A 13,442-nucleotide genomic window follows, 5' to 3' on the forward strand; every position below is an offset into this window, starting at 1 on the left:
GCATCTACATGTTTTCATAAAACTCGTAGTCGTTCGTGGTTGCCACTTCTCTCTTTGCCCCCATTGACCTTTTGTCAGGCCTCTTTGTCTTTGTCAACCTCTCCCAGACCCCTCGCGCGTGTCCGAGACTTTCCCGAACCCGACCCGCTCAGTCAACACCGTTGGATTCGGATCATCTCCAAACATCCTTCTAATATCTTCGGTTTATTATTGGATCTCTCTTAACCTTTTTATCTCGACTGTCCGATGTAAATCAGAGGGTCCAAACATAGACCCACTTTGCTATATATAGACCAACCCCTCCTCAGTCCAAACCCTAGTTTCTAGGAGAGTTGTCCCATCCTCCAAATCCCTCTGCCGCCGCCGCCAGTTTGTCCCTCCTCGATTTCTTCCCTGCCCTCCACCTGCCCAACCAGCCACATCCTCGTCGGGATCCCTCCCGATCCGCCCAACCAGATCAGCCGCCTTGCGGCGCCCTCGCCCTCGAGCTCCAACGGGATCCGCGCGCCCTGGATCCCCTGCTTTGAGCACCTCCTGGAGCCCGACCATGCGCGCCCTCAAGCCCCTGCCCCAACCACGAGATAAGCCCCGCTGCCCTTCTCCTCCTCCTGTGGTTTCTCTGCCTTCCTCGTCCTCCTTCCTCTGTTGTCTCTACTAGTCACTCACCCTCTCCTGTTCCTCTCTGTCAGGAGACGCCATGGCCGCCCCTTGGTGCTTTGCGTCGCGCCCGGCCATCATCCTCAACGCCGGCGAGTTCCTGTTGCATCACCGTCGCCCGTACGGGACCTCGTTTGCCTCCCCTGCATCACGCCTCGTCGCTGGGAGCTCTCGCCAAGTCCGCCTTCCGTCGACCACCGCCCAGCCACTCCCAGTCCACATGGCCTCCCGTCCGCACCGTCCCACGCCGAACCTCGCCGGTGAGACCCTGCCGTCGCGCGTCCCCATCTCTCTCTCATCTCTAATCCCTCGTCGCCGTCTCCGTGCAGAAAAGTCGTCGCCGGCCTTCCCTGCCTCGGCCAAGTGGGGATTCGGCGCCTCGCCGCCCGGATCCAGCCGTCTCCACGTCGTCCGTGCCACCAACCCTGCCTCGCTCGCGCCCGGGTCCAGCTGCTGCTGCCCTCCCGACCTCCGCCTGTCCCGCGCGCCTTCATTTTTCCGGATTAACATGGTGCACTTCATTTTGTTGTTTAACAACATTAAAATTGTGTTTAGGGCAGAACAGTAGCAAATTCAAAATATGCATATGGGGATTTTTCCGGATTTGTTGTTTGTTGTTTCCGGCCTCATTTAAACTTGCCTAAATAGATAGTTTTATTATGCTTCACCTCTTTGCCATGCTTAACCACGGTTAATATTGTTGGGTACATAAACGGGAGAGAACTAAATAATTGATGTGGTGTTTCGTCAATATGCAACTCGTTGCATATTGAGCTCCATTAATTTGTAGTATTGTTTGTTGCACTTTGCCATGCCATGCCTCTTTAAACCGGACATGCATCATACTTGATTGTGCATCATGCCATGTTTATGTGATGGTTGTTTACTATGTTGCTTGCTTCTTTCCGGGTTGCTTCTCTCGTTAGCTTCGGTTTCATTCCGGAGTTGTGAGGATTCGTTCGACTATGTCCGTTTGTCTTTTTCATGGACTCGTTCTTCTTCCTTGCGGGATCTCAGTCACGATGACCATACCCTCGAAATCACCGCTATCTTCGCTTGCTAGTTGTTCGCTCTATTGCTATGCCGCGCTACCTACCACTTGCTATATACTGCCTCCCATATTGCCATGTCAAAACTCTAACCCACCTTTCCTAGCAAACCGTTGTTTGGCTATGTTACCGCTTTTGCTCAGCCCCTCTTATAGCGTTGATAGTTGCAGGTGAAGATGAAGTTTGTTCCATGTTGGAACATGGATATGTTGGGATATCACAATATATCTTATATTATTAATGCATCTATATACTTGGTAAAGGGTGGAAGGCTCGGCCTTAGGCCTGGTGTTTTGTTCCACTCTTGCCGCCCTAGTTTCCGTCATACCGGTGTTATGTTCCCTGGTTTTGCGTTCCTTACGCGGTTAGGTGTTATGGGAACCCCTTGACAGTTCGCTTTGAATAAAACTCCTCTAGCAAGGCCCAACCTTGGTTTTACATTTGCCTAACAACCCATTACCCTTCCCTTGGGTCGGCCAACCCGAGGGTCATCTTTATTTTAACACCCCCCCCGACCAGTGCTTCTCTAAGTGTTGTTCCGAACCGGGCAGCCTGCGAGGCCACCTCGGGGCAACTTGAGGACTGGTTTTACTCGTAGCTTGACCTATCCGGTGTGTCCTGAGAACGAGATACGTGCGACTCCTATCGGGATTGTCGACACATCGGGCGGCTTTGCTGGTCCTGTTTTACCATTGTTGAAACGTCTTGTAACCGGGATTCCGAGCTTGATCGGGTCTTCCCGGGAGAAGGAATATCCTTCGTTGACCGTGAGAGCTTGTGATGGGCTAAGTTGGGACACCCCAGCAGGGTATAAACTTTCGAGAGCCGTGCCCGCGGTTATGTGGCAGATGGGAATTTGTTAATGTCCGGTTGTAGAGAACTTGACACTTGACTTAATTAAAATACATCAACCGCGTGTGTAGCCGTGATGTTCTCTTTTCGGCGGAGTCCGGGAAGTGAACACGGTTGGGTTATGTATGAACGTAAGTAGCTTTAGGATCACTTCTTGATCACTTCTAGCTTCTCGACTGATGCGTTGCTTCTCTCCTCACTCTTATTTGCGTTTGTTAGCCACCATATTTGCTTAGTGCTTGCTGGAGCTCCACCTCATTACCCCTTTCCTACCCATAAGCTTAAATAGTCTTGATCTCACAGGTGTGAGATTGCTGAGTCCTCGTGAGTCACAGATTCTACCAAAACAGTTGCTGGTGCCGTTGATACCAGTGCAGGTGACGCAACCGAACTCAAGTGGGGAGTTTGACGAGGACCTTGGTCGTTGCTATGTTTCTTTTCCAGATGATCAGTAGTGGTGCCCAGTTGGGACGATCGGGGATCTAGCATTTGGGGTTGTCTTCTTTTATTTTGGTTCCGTAGTTGGACCTTGTGTGTACTCTGAATGATGTATGTTTAATTTATGTATTGTGTGAAATGGCGATTGTAAGCCAACTCTTTATCCCATTCTTGTTCATTACATGGGATTGTGTGAAGATGACCCTTCTTGCGACAAAACCACCATGCGGTTATGCCTCCAAGTCGTGCCTCGACACGTGGGAGATATAGCCGCATCGTGGGTGTTACAAGTTGGTAATCAGAGCCATCCCCAACTTAGGAGCCCCCTGCTTGATCGAATCGCTGATGTTGTTGAGTCTAGAACAAAAATGTTTTGAGTCTTAGGATTATATATATCACAGAGTAGGATTCTTTTTACTCCTCAGTCCCCTTCGTCGCTCTGGTGAGGTCTCCTGACGTAGATGTTTTGACTTTCCTCTCCTCAAATTTCACTAAAAAAAATTTAGGATCACGCGGGTATCTTGGAATCGTTCCGATTGTTTTGTGACGAGAACATTGTTCTTGGTGCCTCCTGACATTTAGGGGTTGTGGCAGTGTCCCGGGGAGTTGAGCTCCCAGGTGTTGTCGTCACAATTTTATCGTTGCAGTTCTGGTATACCTGAGTTTCGCCGACATTGAAAATCTCTTTTATGCAGTTTGTTAGTGAGATCACCTCGACGCCACCCAGTACTGGGGCGGGAGTTCGGGAGTATTGCCATAACTCGTATAACGGATGCTTTTCGAAGGTTGAGGTACATGATTTCCGGAGTTTTTCTTGGTTATGTGTTGACGGATGGATACAGCTGGATCTAGGTATTGTTAGTTTGGGTGAGATATATTGCGTCCCCTGTATCCCCAACACCAGATTGCATAACCAGAAAGTTTCGGGAGTTTATTAGTGGAAACTCAAGTATCTCGTAGGATATCTTTCCAACACACACATGATACGATATGGGATATATCATATGTTTGTTTCCGGCTTATTCTGCAAGCCAAATCCTTTGTTTTTGTTTTGTTTTGTGGTATTCGAGTTGCTTTAATGCCAAGTGTTGATTCCATACCTTATTCTAAGTGGTGTTCTCATATTTCTATGTGGATGCTAATCCTTCTTGTTCATCAAGGTTGTCTTTCCAATCCTTTCCAACCGATGCGTTTCTCTTTGAGATGATCCCATCATTCTCCCATCCGCAAGATCAATTATAAGTTTTCTCAACGGTGTTTATTCCATCTGCCCCAAGTTGCCTTTGTTTTCCCACCCTCCCACCCTCTTTCTTCAAGGACTCAGATTTCTTAATCATGTATCCATCTTATGTATGTGAAGTTTCTCCATTCTTTTCCATCAATGTTCTAATCCGGTGATTCTCAGGAAGATGCTTAGGAAGCTTCAAGTTTATCATTCTTCGCTTTTTTTCTTCTCCGGTGGATTCAATTCAAGCTTTGTCGATCATATCTTTTCCTCATTTCAAATGCTTTCTCATGCCAGTGCACCTCTTAATCATCCACTTCTCGCCATTCATTTGTTCCGGAGTGCTGAAGATATCTCTGAAGATTCGTGTTTCCACTCTGCATCAATTCTAGCTATTTCGAGGTCTTACCTTATTCAAGCCATTTAATTCAACCGGCGCAATCTATCTCTTAAATCATTCAACGGTGTTTCTTTTGAGTGGGCCCTAACCCACAGGTCTTCTCCCAGGATCTTACCTGACTCTTCTAATTTTCCCGGAGCTATTCCCAAATTCTTTTTCAAGGTGTGATGTAAGAATGAATTCTCATCATGCATATTCCTTCTCCAAGATCGCTTTCAAAACATTTTCATCGTTGGTTCATCGTTTCTATAATCCATTGTTCCGGAATGTCTCAACAATTCATGGTGGTGTTTCTCGTCGTCATTCTCAGCTTTTGAAGTCTGAAGAAGAGTTTTCCTCTAAATCTTGTTCGCTCTTTTAAAGATTCATGGTTCTAGCTTCGTGCCATCCTCATAATTGTTTTGATTGTGAGAATTCTTTTCACCCATCCGGAGCAATTCAGGATTCTTTTCAGTTTGATTCTCTGGAACTCATCATCTCATAATTACTCATTCCAGCTTTCAACTCTCGTTCTCCAAATCTTACCGGTGCATCGCTCAAGTATTCTCTAATCAGCTCGTGATCTATTCGTTCACATGTATCTAAATCCCCTCAAGTATCTTCATTCGTTTTCCATTTTTCCCGGTGTATTGTGCTTTTGCCACTTTCATTTTCAATTCTTACGACGGTTTGTTCAAGATTCCTCGTCCTATATTCCCATATTTAATTTGTTCGTGTTTCAATCCTACCGGTGGTTCGTTGAAGACCTTCTCAAGTTTACGCCATATCTCTCTTAATCCTTTCGACGAGAATAAGTAGTATGCCAAATCCGTTGCTTGTCATCAATTATATGGGTGATGGATATGCATAACATAATTCTTGTTCTTGTTTCATCCAAGTGTTTAATTTTTTCAACCGGAGTTTGTTCGTGATATCAATATCTCAGTTATATGTTGTCCATCTTTTCTTTCCGGAGTTCCGAGTTTTCCGCATTATCTCGTCGCGAAGCTCCATCTAAATCATCGCAAGGCTTCACCTTGTGTTTTTCAACTTCTCTTTCTTTCTACCATCCTTTTATTACCGGAGTTCTTCATGAAGGCTCTACATGGTGGTTTGTCAAGGATTCTTTTCATTCTTCAATTGTTCTTCAAGATTTCTCTCGAAGCTAAGATCCGCCAAGCTATACTCAAAAATAAACATGGTGCTCAACACATGTTTTGTTTTGAGGAGTTCAAGTATTCTTCATCTTGCATTCCGAAGTGCAATTCTTTCTACCTTATTTTGAGATGGTGATATGTCATTCTTGACAATTTCTTTTCATGTTTCATGATTCACAAGTTATCAAGAATGAGATATTTAAACCCATCATATTTTCTTTGTTCATGGTATCTTTTCAACCCAACAATTTCTTCATTGATGTTATCTTGGTATATATCTCACTTAAAGCCTTCTCGAAGGAATGTTGCTAATTGTGGTGTCTATCAATGATCCAAGTTTTCTCCTATCCTCTCGGCGAGAGAAGTTTTCATCTCTTCGTTGATCTCAAGCAAGCAATTGTTTTCGTTAGTGGCAGAATTTCACCTCAAGTTTTGAGATGTCTCCATAAGCCCACGAAGATCATATCCTTTCTTTGATGATTTTTCAACAACTCTGTTCTATCCTTCTTTTAAGGATGCTTTCTCAAATTCACTTGTAGAACATGTTGTTTTTCTTCTCCGTTCTTTTCATTGCATTCTTTCATTTCTACCGGAGGCATTGTGATATTGCTCTCTTCGAACCATCTTCTTGTTTTGTCAAGATCATCTTCTTTCCTTGCTTATCCATTTAACCGGAGTGTTGTGTCATCTCTTCAATTTCTTTTCATCTTATCAAGTTTTCCTTCTCTTTTCTACCGGAGTGCTTTCCAAATTCTATCATTCTTGTTCCTTGGCTATCACAATATACCGGTGCTTGCATATTCTCTTTGGTTCGTTAAGCTCTTTTTTCATGCCTTTCAACCTACAAGGTTCTTGTAATGTTCCTTATTCCTCTTTGATAACAGAGTGTTTGCAATCTCATCATCTCCATTGTATTCTTTCTTTCACTTTGTTCAACCTCTCAAGGTTCATGGTTTCACTCATTTGTCGAAGAAGCAACTTTGTTTTATACCTTCCTCTTCCGTTTCTCTCCGATGCCATCCCTAGATCTCGGGACAAGATCTCTTGTAAGTGGAGGAGTGTTGTGACGCTCCAGATGCCTTCCATGTTTTGTGTGACCGATGTGTGTTTTATTTGTATGTGGCATTTCATCATGTCCTCATTTGCATTGCATCTACATGTTTTCATAAAACTCGTAGTCGTTCGTGGTTTCCACTTCTCTCTTTGCCCCCGTTGACCTTTTGTCAGGCCTCTTTGTCTTTGTCACCCTCTCCCAGACCCCTCGCACGTGTCCGAGACTTTCCCGAACCCGACCCGCTCAGTCATCACCGTTGGATTCGGATCATCTCCAAACATCCTTCTAATATATTCGGTTTATTATTGGATCTCTCTTAACCTTTTTATCTCGACCGTCCGATGTAAATCAGAGGGTCCAAACCTAGACCCACTTTGCTGTATATAGACCAACCCCTCCTCAGTCCAAACCCTAGTTCCTAGGAGAGCTGTCCCATCCTCCAAATCCCTCCGCCGCTGCCACCAGTTTGTCCCTCCTCGATTTCTTCCCTGCCCTCCACCTGCCCAACCAGCCACAACCTCATCGGGATCCCTCCCAATCCGCCCAATCAGATCAGCCGCCTTGCGGCGCCCTCGCCCTCGAGCTCCAACGGGATCCGCGCGCCCTGGATCCCCTGCTTCGAGCACCTCCTGGAGCCTGACCATGCGCGCCCTCAAGCCCCTGCCCCGACCACGAGATAAGCCCCGCTGCCCTTCTCCTCCTCCTGTGGTTTTTCTGCCTTCCTCGTCCTCCTCCCTCTGTTGTCTCTCCTAGTCACTCACCCTCTCCTGTTCCTCTCTGTCAGCAGACGCCATGGCCGCCCCTTGGTGCTTCGCGTCGCGCCCGGCCATCATCCTCAACGCCGGCGAGTTCCTGTTGCATCACCGTCGCCCGTACAGGACCTCGTCTGCCTCCCCTGCATCACGCCTCGTCGCCGGGAGCTCTCGCCAAGTCCGCCTTCCGTCGACCACAGCCCAGCCACTCCTAGTCCACATGGCCTCCCGTCCGCACCGTCCCACGCCGGACCTCGCCGGTGAGACCCTGCCGTCGCGCGTCCCCGTCTCTCTCTCATCTGTAATCCCTCGTTGCCGTCACCGTGCAGAAAAACTCGTCGTCGGCCTTCCCTGCCTCGGCCAAGTGGGGACTCGGCGCCTCGCCACCCGGATCCAGCCGTCTCCGCATCGTCCGCGCCACCAACCCTGCCTCGCTCGCGCCCGGGTCCAGCCGCTGCTGCCCTCCCGACCTCTGCCTATCCCGCGCGCCTAGAGATGGGCGATGACTCTTCTGCATCGCTAGACAAGCCCCGCTGGAAGCCACGTGCGAGCCCGCGTTGACTCCGTCTGTGTGGGTCCCATTCGCCAGCAGTCAAGGCCCAGCCCAGCGCAACTTCTTCCTCACCCCTGTCACATCACCGACCTGGGCCTCAGCCCGTGGTGAGCAGCCCAGATCCATCAGTTTCAGCCCGTGCATGTTTTTTTCCCTTGCTGCAAATTTATCTAATTATCCAGTAAACTGCATGTTTACAGATTGCACCCTCATGTTCATGCATTTAATAACTCAACAACCGTGCATTGGATTAAAATAAATTATATATGTAAAATGCTTAGAATTTCATCTAGTTTCATAATATGCTGCTTTCGTCCATGCTTAAAATGTTTAACTTGTTGTTTTTCTTTAATTTGCTCAAATGCCATGTTAAAATGATTTATTTCATAACTTGATAAACGTAGCTTCAAATTTAATAAACTTTATATGTAAATGGGGTAGAAAATGCCTAGTTTAACATGGTGCACTTCATTTTGCTGTTTAACAACATTAAAATTGTGTTTAGGGCAGAACAGTAGCAAATTCAAAATATGCATATGGGGATTTTTCCGGATTTGTTGTTTGTTGTTTCCGGCCTCATTTAAACTTGCCTAAATAGATAGTTTTATTATGCTTCACCTCTTTGCCATGCTTAACCATAGTTAATATTGTTGGGTACATAAACGGGAGAGAACTAAATAATTGATGTGGTGTTTCGTCAATATGCAACTCGTTGCATATTGAGCTCCATTAATTTGTATTATTGTTTGTTGCACTTTGCCATGCCATGCCTCTTTAAACCGGACATGCATCATACTTGATTGTGCATCATGCCATGTTTATGTGATGGTTGTTTACTATGTTGCTTGCTTCTTTCTGGGTTGCTTCTCTCGTTAGCTTTGGTTTCGTTCCGGAGTTGTGAGGATTCGTCCGACTACGTCCATTTGTCTTCTTCATGGACTCGTTCTTCTTCCTTGCGGGATCTCAGTCAAGATGACCATATCCTCGAAATCACTTCAATCTTTGCTTGCTAGTTGTTCGCTCTATTGCTATGCCGCGTTACCTACCACTTGCTATATCATGCCTCCCATATTTCCATGTCAAGCCTCTAACCCACCTTTCCTAGCAAACCGTTGTTTGGCTATGTTACCGCTTTTGCTCAGCCCCTCTTATAGCATTGATAGTTGCAGGTGAAGATGAAGTTTGTTCCATGTTGGAACATGGATATGTTGGGATATCACAATATATCTTATATTACTAATGCATCTATATACTTGGTAAAGGGTGGAAGGCTCGGCCTTATGCCTGGTGTTTTGCTCCACTCTTGCCGCCCTAGTTTCCGTCATACCGGTGTTATGTTCCTTGATTTTGCGTTCCTTACGCGGTTGGGTGTTATGGGAACCCCTTGACAGTTCGCTTTGAATAAAACTCCTCCAGCAACTTAATTAAAATACATCAACCGCGTGTGTAGCCGTGATGGTCTCTTTCCGGCGGAGTCCGGGAAGTGAACACGGTTGGGTTATGTATGAACGTAAGTAGCTTCAGGATCACTTCTTGATCACTTCTAGCTTCTCGACCATTGCGTTGCTTCTCTCCTCGCTCTTATTTGCGTTTGTTAGCCACCATATTTGCTTAGTGCTTGCTGCAGCTCCACCTCATTACCCCTTTCCTACCCATAAGCTTAAATAGTCTTGATCTCGCGGGTGTGAGATTGCTGAGTCCTCGTGACTCACAGATTCTACCAAAATAGTTGCAGGTGCCGTTGATACCAGTGCAGGTGACGCAACCGAACTCAAGTGGGGAGTTTGACGAGGACCTTGGTCGTTGCTATGTTTCTTTTCCGGATGATCAGTAGTGGTGCCCAGTTGGGACGATCGGGGATCTAGCATTTGGGGTTGTCTTCTTTTATTTTGGTTCCGTAGTCGGACCTTGTTTGTACTCTGAATGATGTATGTTTAATTTATGTATTGTGTGAAATGGCGATTGTAAGCCAACTCTTTATCCCGTTCTTGTTCATTACATGGGATTGTGTGAAGATGACCCTTCTTGCGACAAAACCACCATGCGGTTATGCCTCCAAGTCGTGCCTCGACACGTGGGAGATATAGCCGCATCGTGGGTGTTACAGCTTTCTTGGGCTTGCTAGCACAGGCCTCAACGGTGGCAGCAGTAGAGTCTTCATTGAATTTCTTCATTGCCTCTTTTGCCATTTTGGCCAGCTTAGCTTGACGCTTGGCCCATTCCTTGGGGAAATCCTCACCACGCCTGATGCTAGTGGGATCAGCTTCGTGGCCTGGTGCCAATGGAGGTCTTGGGCATGGAGGGTGTATGATACGTCTCCAACGTATCTATAATTTTTGATTGTTCCATGCTATTATACTATCTGTTTTGGATGTTTATGGGCTTTATTTTACACTTTTATATTATTTTTTGGACTAACCTATTAACCCAGAGCCAAGTGCCAGTTCCTATTTTTTCCCTTGTTTCAGTGTTTCGAAGAAAAGGAATATCAAACGGAGTTCAAATGGAATGAAACCTTCGGGAGAGTTATTTTTGGAATGGAAGCAATCCAGGAGACTTGGAGTGTACGTCAGGGAAGCAACAAGGTGGCCACAAGCCAGGGAGGCGCGCCTGCCCCCCTGGGCGCACCCCCACCCTCGTGGGCCCCTCGTGGCTCCCCTGACCGACTTCTTTCGCCTATATATGTCCATATACCCTAAAAACATTGAGGAATAGAATAGATCGGGAGTTCCGCCGCCGCAAGCCTCTGTAGCCACGAAAAACCAATCGGGACCCTGTTCCGGCACCCTGCCGGAGGGGGATCCCTCACCGGTGGCCATCTTCATCATCCGGGCGATCTCCATGACAAGGAGGGAGTAGTTCACCCTCGGGGCTGAGGGTATGTACCAGTAGTTATGTGTTTGATCTCTCTCTCTCTCGTGTTCTTGAGGTGATACGATCTTGATGTATCGCGAGCTTTGCTATTATAGTTGGATCTTATGATGTTTCTCCCCCTCTACTCTCTTGTAATGGATTGAGTTTTCCCTTTGAAGTTATCTTATCGGATTGAGTCTTTAAGGATTTGAGAACACTTGATGTATGTCTTGCCGTGCTTATCTGTGGTGACAATGGGATATCACGTGATCCACTTGATGTATGTTTTGGTGATCAACTTGCGAGTTCCGCCCATGAACCTATGCATAGGGGTTGGCACACGTTTTCGCCTTGACTCTCCGGTAGAAACTTTGGGGCACTCTTTGAAGTTCTTTGTGTTGGTTGAATAGATGAATCTGAGATTGTGTGATGAATATCGTATAATCATACCCACGGATACTTGAGGTGACATTGGAGTATCTAGGTGACATTAGGGTTTTGGTTGATTTGTGTCTTAAGGTGTTATTCTAGTACGAACTCTATGATAGATCGAATGGAAAGAATAGCTTCATGTTATTTTACTACGGACTCTTGAATAGATCGATCAGAAAGGATAACTTTGAGGTGGTTTTGTACCTTACCGTAATCTCTTCGTTTGTTCTCCGCTATTAGTGACTTTGGAGTGACTCTTTGTTGTATGTTGAGGGATAGTTATATGATCCAATTATGTTATTATTGTTGAGAGAACTTGCACTAGTGAAAGTATGAACCCTAGGCCTTGTTTCAAAGCATTGCAATACCGTTTGTGCTCACTTTTATCATTAGTTACCTTGCTATTTTTATATTTTCAGATTACAAAAACCTATATCTACCATCCATATTGCACTTGTATCACCATCTCTTCGCCGAACTAGTGCACCTATACAATTTACCATTGTATTGGGTGTGTTGGGGACACAAGAGACTCTTTGTTATTTGGTTGCAGGGTTGTTTGAGAGAGACCATCTTCATCCTACGCCTCCCACGGATTGATAAACCTTAGGTCATCCACTTGAGGGAAATTTGCTACTGTCCTACAAACCTTTGCACTTGGAGGCCCAACAACGTCTACAAGAAGAAGGTTGTGTAGTAGACATCAAGCTCTTTTCTGGCGCCGTTGCTGGGGAGGTGAGTGCTTGAAGGTATATCTTTAGATCTTGCAATTGAATCTTTTTGTTTCTTGTTTTATCACTAGTTTAGTCTATAAAAGAAAACTAAAAATGGAATTGAGTTTGCCTCATACGCTTTATCTTTTTAATATCTTTCGTGAGTATGATGGCAAGGAAAATTGTGCTCAAGTGCTAGAAGAAGAAATCTATAGAATGTTTGGCACTAAGTGCTTAAATGAGGAGCATGATTGCAATGTTGTCAGTATGAATTCTTTGAATACCCATGATGCTAATGATATGCAAAGCCACAAGCTTGGGGATGCTATGTTTGATGAAGATGATATGTTTAGTCCCCCAAGTTGTGCTGAGCAAATTTATTATGATGCAAGCATGCCTCCTATCTATGATGATTATTGTGATGACACGTATGCTATAAAGAATAATGATAACCATGAAACTTGTCATCTTGATCTTAATTTTCTATCACATGATAGTTATTTTGTTGAGTTTGCTCCCACTACTATTAATGAGAAGAAATTTGCTTATGTGGAGAGTAATAAAAATTCTATGCTTGTGCATCATGAAAATAGTGCTTTATGTGATAATTATATTGTTAAATTCATTCATGATGCTACTGAAAATTATTATGAGAGATGAACATGTGCTCTTACATATTGCAATAATATCAAGTTTCCTCTCTATGTGCTTAAAGTTTTGAAGTTATACTTGTTTTGCCTTCCGATGCTAGTTGATTATTGTTCCCATAAGTTGTTTGCTCACAAAATCCCTATGCATAGGAAGTGGGTTAGACTTAAATGTGCTAGTCATATGCTTCATGATGCTCCCGTTATGTTTCAATTCTTATCTTTTATGTGAGCATCATTGAAATCATCATGCCTAGCTAGGGGCGTTAAACGTTAGCGCTTGTTGGGAGGCAACCCAATTTTATTTTAGTTCTTTGCTTTTTGGTTCTGTTTAGTAATAAATAAATCATCTAGCGTCTGGTTAGATGTTGTTTTATGTTTTAATTAGTGTTTGTGCCAAGTAAGACCTATAGGATCTTCTTGGGTGATAGTTATTTGATCTTGCTGAAAATTCCAGAAACTTTATGTTCACGAAAACAATTGTTTAAAATCACCAGAACGTGATAAAATACTGATTCCAATTGCAACGGATCAATAATCAAATTATATAGGTCGTCCTATTTTGGTAGAATTTTTTGAGTTCCAGAAGTTTGTGTTTGATACAGATTACTACAGACTGTTCTGTTTTTGACAGATTCTGTTTTCTATGTGTTGTTTGCTTATTTTGATGAATCTATGAGT

Source organism: Aegilops tauschii, chromosome 2 (genome assembly GCF_002575655.3).
Source record: "Aegilops tauschii subsp. strangulata cultivar AL8/78 chromosome 2, Aet v6.0, whole genome shotgun sequence".
Taxonomy (NCBI): domain Eukaryota; kingdom Viridiplantae; phylum Streptophyta; class Magnoliopsida; order Poales; family Poaceae; genus Aegilops; species Aegilops tauschii.